General features: G+C 60.3%; 1 protein-coding gene across 4 annotated transcripts in view; it reads left to right on the top strand.

Annotated features, from left to right (window-relative positions):
• AHNAK (AHNAK nucleoprotein) overlaps positions 1-7,479 on the top strand; it is a 100,510-nt gene that overhangs the window by 5,448 nt on the left and 87,583 nt on the right. For 2 of the 4 annotated variants that reach the window (XM_077759638.1, XM_077759635.1), the window contains exon 1: positions 1-84. The exons of 1 other annotated variant lie outside the window; for it this stretch is intronic. The gene's annotated coding sequence lies outside the window, so the exon portion shown is untranslated. Of the gene's footprint in view, positions 85-723; positions 741-7,479 lie in introns of those variants that run through there. One more of the 4 variants, XM_077759637.1, reaches the window with a different exon arrangement.

Genomic DNA, 7,479 nt, shown 5'->3' with positions numbered 1-7,479 from the left:
GGGGCTCGCCGCCTGCAGCAGCCGCCGCACCGCGACCTGGGGCCCCGCGCGGGCTATGGCTGTGCCCCGGGGCTGAGCGCGCAGGTAGGGGCACGGGGCGCACCGCTGCGCCGCGGGAACAGGACGGCGCGAACGCGCGAGGGGAGGTGGGCTGCAGGGTCTGGGCCGGGCTCTTGGGCCAGGCGCACTGCGAGGATTCAAACGGCGTGGAGCGAAGCTGGGCAGCCCCGGGGCCGCACGGGGAGGCGACGCGTCGCGCCCTGCGAGCCGAACTGTGCCTCCGGGGGTGGGGCGCGAGTTGGGCAAAGTTGGAAAATCGCTCCGAAGCGTGCTTTGCGCCAGTCCTTATTTCTCTCGAGGGCTGACTGTTGGTTCTACTGCACTTCAGGGAGCCCCGTTCCTGGTCCGCGGGGGTGGGGGTGGGGGGGCTGGTGGCCCCTGTCCCATCTCCTCCTCCTCCTTGGGGCGGTGGCTCAGCGCACTGCTCCCGCTCCTATTCCGTGTTTACTGGAGAAGTTTCCGAGGTCGCCGCCGCGGCCCCTCGGCCCCTCCCGGAGCCCCCGCGCTCCCGCGCCCCCTCCGCTGTCCCTNTTCGGGGGCGGGGGGCTCTCCCCCACCCCACTCCCAAACTCGTCCGGGCGGGATGGCCCCCGCCCCAGCGCCTGGCTCGGCGCCAGCAGCCTGAGGAATGTGGTGGTTGGAGCCGCTGACTAATTCAAACCAGAACTCGGGGAGGAGTGGTGAGGGGCAAAGGGGAGGGGGAAGAAGGGGCTGTGTGTGGGAGATGGGGGCAGGAGCGGGGCTCCGCGTCGGAGGAGGGCTTCGCTGCCCTTCGGGACCCTCCACTCCAGCGGGGCGCTCCTGGAGAGAGGGCTGGGGGACGAGGTCCTGCCATGGAGTTGGAAAGACTTGAGTGCTTAGGGTGTGTTCGGAGAGCGGTGTTATGTAAGGCTTTCCCATGCAGGGAGAGGGTGTGCAGTGTGTGAGGGCCTGGCCCTCCCCTGGCTGGGCTGGGCGCCCCCTGCAGTGCCAGGGCCGGGGATGTGGGGGCGCAGCCCTGGGCGGCGCTGGCCGCGAGGGACACGTGGGGCTGAGCAGGCTGGGCTGTGCCCCTTGCGTGGGAGGGGAGCCGAGTGGGCAGATGGGGTAACTCGCGGCTCTAGCTGGGCGCCTGCACCCGGGAGGTGGCCACGGAGAATTGTGTGCGTGGTGTGTGCTCTAGCCTTCCACTGGGTGTGGCTGCAGAGAGGTGGGGGTGAGGTGCCCCCAGGGAGTCTGCAGTGGCTGCTGAGAGCCCTGCTCTGTGGAGTGGATTTGTAGAAAGGCAGGGTGGGATCATCCGGTGGCAGTGGGCTCCGTAGAGAATGACCTGGCGTTTCGGAGGAGAAGCGGCTACGGTATTTACCTCCGGGTCTCCAGCACAGCGCTGGGCTCTCAATAATTGGTTTGGAAATAATTCCTTCTGTTAGAATCCAGGCTCGGGTGACAGGGATCACTTGCACCCCCTAGCACTGGTTGATGGTGTGGGACATAGGGACAGTGTGGGGCCGTAGTGGGCACCCGAGTTGGGGGGAAAGAGGAAGAGGTTGAAGATGCCTTGGAAGGCATTTTCAGGTCTCCACACCTAATGGTGCGTCTAAAGTAGGGAAGCAGAATCCGCTTGCTTTTCCCTCTCTTCCTCTGCCCCCCAGGAGGGAAAACCCTGGGCCAGGGTGTGGTACTCACTTCCTTTCCGAAGCTGAATGGGGAAGCTTCCTTCTCCTTGGCTCAAAGGGATTGATGGGTTGGGCCAGCACTGGGTAGGCAGAGTGTGCAGAGTGGGGAGCACCCGGCACCCCAGGCTTAGGGGGCACCTCCCTGCTCTGAGCTGTGAGCTGTGGTTGGAAGAAGGTGGAGGTGGGGCGGGGAAGGAGAGGACCTGGGATCTTGGGAGCTGGGCTAGCAGAGGACACAGGGTCTGCAGGGTTCGACGTGGGGATTGGAGGGTGTCTAAGCCTCTCTCTAAAGCCTTGTCCTTAGGAGATTATATACAGGGACACTGGCCATTGAACAAGGACACATAGGGAGCCACGTAAGTCATGCGGGGCTTAGTGCTGCTGACATGGAGGCCCTTAGCCATGGTTCAGGGGTCTTGGTCTGGGCAGTTCCGTGAAGAGCTAGCCCCACCGAGCGGGGGACTCGTACCAGCCAGACTGGGTTCAGGGTCCCGAGGCTACAGGTTCGGGACCCACGGTGGGACACGAGAGACTAAACCATAGGAGATCGTCCAGGGGAGGAGGCCAGCAGTGGACAAGGGCAGGGAATGGCGTGGGGATCTCCAGGATCACTTGAACGGGGAGGCCCTGGGTGGCATTGCCAGGCTAGATTTCTTGGCTCAGCGCGGAATTGGCTGGCCGGGCCTGGTGGAGCACGCTACCCAGAGCTTGAGCAGCTGGTTTGAGAGGTTGGGGCAAAGCTGTGGGGGCGGAGGGGCGTGTGGGGCTCTGGGGTGTGGTCACTAACCTTCCTCAGAACTTGGGAACCGCCTGGGGGCAGACAGAGGNGCGCCCCCAAGTTTCTCGCCCTGGGGCAGGGCTCACCGTAGGCCTGTGCACGTGCCCTGTGCCTGCAAGGAGAGGAAGAGGAGAGGAAGGGAGGTGGCTGCTGGGGAGGGTTTCGAATGTGCTGGTTTCAGTCGGGCGGGCGGTGGCCAATGTCTAGGGCCTTTGGCTCTCTTTTTGTCCCCTGTGGGCTTCATCCAGACTCCTGGGGAGCTGGCATGTCCCTGGTCTCGGACCATCCCTGCTGGGCTCCCAGGCCTTCCAGAACAAGCCTTTCAAGTTTCTTCCCTGCGTGGCGTGGGGGGCTGTGTGGATGGGCCACAGTGGGGCTCGCAGGAGTGAGTATGCGCACAGGGGTTTTGACAGAGCCCCTCTTCCTCACCCTTGCCTCAGTTGCCACCTGGGGGACCGCTGGGTTGTTGTAGCTGGAGGCCTTGCGCCCCGGTGACCATCAGTGTCCTAGCGGGGAGGTGTGTGTTATTACCTGTGAGCAGATGGCCCTCTGGCTGTGATGGTGGTCCTGGATGGGTCACTCTGCTCGCATCTGGGGCTTACAGGGCAGGGGACAGCAGTGGGACTCTGCCTGGGTGCTGGAGGTTTCGTAGGGGTGGGCGGGGCTGCAGATAAGCACTGGAGTCCGTTTCTCCATCCTGGACAGGTTCTGGGCCCCGGAGTTTGTGTCCGGAGGCCCTCGGGAGGGTGAGGACAGCCCTGGGAGTGAGGCGATGGCTGAGTGATGCCGGACGAGGAGGCGCTGCACACGGCTGGTCAGGGAGGGGCATCCTGCCCTGTCCCTGGGGGCCAGAGCGGAGGTTCTAGGGGAAGGGGAAGTGCCTGGAGCTGATCGCGGCTTCGCGTCCTGGCTGGGCTGGGGGGCGGCTCTTTGGCCGCTGAGCCCCTGCACTAGCGTGGTCTGGCCGCTGGGCGGAGAGCTCGCCTGTGGTCCGGGAGTTTCTGCCCCCTCCCGCCTGTAACCTTCCCCCAGGGTGAGACGGAGTGTTCTTCACCACCCCTGCTCCGTGGAGGGTGCCACCCTCGGGGTTGGTGTCTTAGTCCCAGTGGTCCTGGGTCAAGGCTCTTTCTTCCCTGGCTCTGTGGCCAGTCGCGGGCACTTCGGCTGGATAATGTGCTGCTGGCCCCAGGCCTATCACAAGGAGGAGGAGAGTCCCTCTGGGTCAGGGGAGGAAGAGGGTCTCTCCCTCCCTGCTGAAAGTGAGAACTTGGAGCTCACTGGGGGGGTGGGAGGGTGGGAGGAAGCAGCGCACGGATGGCCACAGGAGGGAGGTGGAGAAAGGTATCATGGAGGAAGCCAGTGGGCAGCTGGCTGGTGGCCTAGGAGTGGGGATGCCCTGGAAGTGGAGGTGCAGAACCCGGTCCCCCCACCCCCCCTATGGTGGTGAGGGGTTGATGGGGAGGAGAGGGCTGGGGAGAGGAGGTTGGAGGAACTTCCTCCTGGTGGGAGTCGTGGGCTGGGCTAGTGGCCCAGAGAGCAAGGGAGCAAGAAGATGGGCAGGGGCACCCAGGTAGAGGGAGACAGACTCCCGGGCACCAGGGTAACAGGTGTAGATGCCCTCCGTGATGGGCAGGGCCCGGGGCTGTCCAGCCCAGATGTCTGCTGGGACAGGGTGAAGGCGGGGGTTGTGGCCCCGCTCAGGGCTGTGAAGGGTGGAGGACGGGGCTGATGAGCGTCCGTGCGCACGCGCTGTGTGTGTGTCCTGGATTGTCTTTCTCGGAATGGCTCTACACACGTGGCAGCTGCATACCGGGAGGCCCATTTGGAGGCTTGGGCCCCGGAAGAGATGCCACCCTTTTTTTTTCCTTGTTCCTCTGGGATGTGGGTCCGCGTGCTGTGTCTGTTCCCAGTGAGTGGAAATACTCGCCTTACCCTACTGGTGCCTTTCTCTAAAGTGGGTCTTATGTCCCTTAAGCACCAGAGGGGACAAGTCTGTTGGTCTTCGCTTGCTGCGGCCCGGGAGAATCTGTGTCGCTCAAGACTGCTGGCTCCTGGGGACATGGCCTCAACAAGCCCTGGAGCCAAAAGGCCCCTCAGATCCTGGGCTCCAGGATGCCTGGGCCTCTGCCCATCTGGGTTTGCTGTCCCCAAGCTGTGGGCCAGGAAGTGGCCGGTGTGTCCTCCCTCCTGTGCTTCTGGCCCTTGAAAGGTGTCACTATCGTCCGGGCGAATCTCCTTCTGTTCCCTGGGTCTCTGGGTCCCCTCTGGGAATATCGGGAATATCGGTCTGTCCCTCCCTCCCTCTCTTGGGGTTAATGCCCCTCCCATCTCACCTCCCTCTAGATGTGCATGGAGGCCTCTCCCATCTTCCTGTGGGCGTCTCTCTGGCCCTCCTCCAGTACAGGTCTCTCTTTTCTGTGTATCTTCCTCGTGCATCTTCCTCTGTGGTTTCTCATCCTGTGTGTGTATTTATTTGTGCCTTCATCGCCCCGCCTCGCCTCGCAAAAGACCCATTTGCTTTGGAGTCGCAGGGTCCTAGAAACCCGGGCTCGCGTCTCAACTTTAGCTCATCCTTGGGCGAGTCATCTTACCTCCAGGGGCCTGTTGCTGCTGCGTGTCTAAAACAAGGACGTTAATTATTAATCACACAGGGCTGTGTCTGGGATGGAATGAGACCCCAGGCGTGGAACCACAGCACAGAACCTGGGACGCCCCAGGAGCCCTGCAGAATTCTCTTTCTCTCTCTCTGTTGGGGGTTTTCATTCCATGTGGATCTTTTCCTTCCTCTTTGCTGCCTAGTGTTTAGGAGCCTCGATTGCCCCTCTGGGTGTGTCTCTCTTTTCGTTGAATGTTCTACCCCCTCATCCTATTATCATTGTTTGGGACTTTCCCTCTGGTGGAGGTCTCTACCTTGGGTGTGAGTCATTTCGTTCTGTTCTTCGTAGCTGGGGCAATGGCTCTCCCTGCCTTGTGTGTATGGTGGGTCCGATCGCTCATGTGCGTGCTGCTGTGCTGCGTAGAAGTTCCACCTCTCTTGGTGTCCCCCCCCAGTGGGTGGGAGCGCCACCTGCGGTGTCCATCCTGCGGGGGGCAGATACTCAAACTCGTACCCCTTCCTCTTCAGGTTTGGTGCATGGAGGCACTGAGGCTCATGGACTCTATCTTGGGGAGCGTGTGTCTATCAGTTCCTGTCATCTTGACACTGACACTGGCGGCAAGGCTGTTTTTGGCTGTAGCAGCAACGAGGCTGGACCTCCCGCCCGCGCGCTCCCCCCTTACCCCCTGCCCGCCCCCAATGGCTGACTTCATGCTGGCACTTGGGAGGAAGGGGCTCTCTCTGTTCCCTAACGTCAGTGGGGGAAGGATGTTCCTCTGGACGCCACTCCTGCAGGGACACTCTGCCCTGGGCCAGGAGTCTGCTTCCTGGATCGGCCGGGGTCTTGTCCCCAGTCCACAGAGGGGCTGCACATCCTCTTTGCAGTTTTGAATTGACAGGACAGCCTCGATCTTCTCTCGCTGCTTCTGGTCTGCGTCAAGGTGTGTGTCCCTGCAGCCTTAGGTATAGAGTCTCTCAGCCTTGCGGATGGAGTGGACTGACTTCTCTCTGTCTTCCAAGCGGTCCTCTGCCTTAGAGGGTCTCCTCTCCAGTCCCTCCCATCACGAAGGCTACTGTGAGCTAGTGTCTGGTGGGCCTCGGGGTAGGGAGCTGGCAGACGGGGTCCTGGGGCCCCAACACTCTCCGGTTCTCACCTCTCTGGACCTCGCCTTCCCCATCTATAAATACCAGACAGTGCTGTGTCACAGGGACTTTCGGCCGCGCCCGAAGTGTTCCCCATCCGCCCTGTCTAACGTGGTAGCCCGCATGTGGTTGTTGAACCTCGTGTGGTCTTGAAATGTGACTTCTGCAAGCAATGAACTAAAATTTTGATTTAGTTTAATTATTATGTTTTATTAAAAACATGTTTTTAATGTTTATTATTTTGAGAGAGAGAGAGAGAACATGAGCAGGGGTGGGGCAGAGAGAAAGGGGAGACACAGAACCTGAAGCAGGCTCCAGGCTCTGAGCTGTCAGAACAGAGCCAGATGAGGGGTTTGAACCCATGAACCATGGGATCATGACCTGACCTGGAGTCGGACAATTAACTGACGGAGCTGCCCAGGCACCCCAAATAATTTTTTAATGTTTATTTATTTATTTTTGAGGGAGAAAGAGTGTGGGGGAGGAGCAGAGAGAGGGAGGGAGAGAGAGAACTCCCAAGTGGTGAGCGCAGTCTGATGCAAGGCTCGATGTCACAAATCGTGAGAGTTGGACACTTAACTCATGGGGCCACCCAGACGCCCCTTAATTTAAATTAATTTAAATATAATCTGAATTGGGGCACCTGGGTGGCTCAGTTAGTTAAGCATCCGACTTCAGCTCAGGTCATGATCTCATGGTTCATGGTTCATGAGAAACCCTCATGAACCCTGCATTTCGAGCCCTGCATTGGGCTCTGTGCTGACAGCTAGCTCAGAGCCTAGAGCCTGTCTTCAGATTCTGTATCTCCCTCTCTCTCTGACCCTTCCCTACTCATGCTCTCTCTCTCTCAAAAATAAATAAAACATTAAAAAAAATATAATTTAAATTAATGCAGCTACCATGTCGACAGCATGGCTTTCAGAGGTTTTCCAGCTCCAAAGACTTACGAGTCTCCACTTAATGTGCAGAATTCCCCCAAGTTCCAAAAACCCTCCTTTGGGTAACCGCAGGGCAGGGCAGGGCCGTCAGCACCCCGGGGTGGGGCGGGGGGAAGCCTGGCGTTGCCTGACTTGTGTGGGAGAAGAAGGGACCATCTATCGAAGTTTGATGCGAGCTTCAGGGATGTGGGAGAGACCGAGCGCTGGGACTCAGCCCCTTGCCACCGGGGGCTCGAATCCCACACTGGCACCTCCATGTCCGGCCACCTGAATGGCCCAGGGCAGGTGGGAGGGGAGTTACTCCTGGCT

The sequence above is a fragment of the Crocuta crocuta genome, unplaced genomic scaffold, assembly GCF_008692635.1.
Source record: "Crocuta crocuta isolate KB4526 unplaced genomic scaffold, BGI_CrCroc_1.0 scaffold53, whole genome shotgun sequence".
Classification (NCBI taxonomy): domain Eukaryota; kingdom Metazoa; phylum Chordata; class Mammalia; order Carnivora; family Hyaenidae; genus Crocuta; species Crocuta crocuta.
Note: the sequence above shows the minus strand (reverse complement) of the source record. Positions and strands in the feature narration are given on the sequence as shown.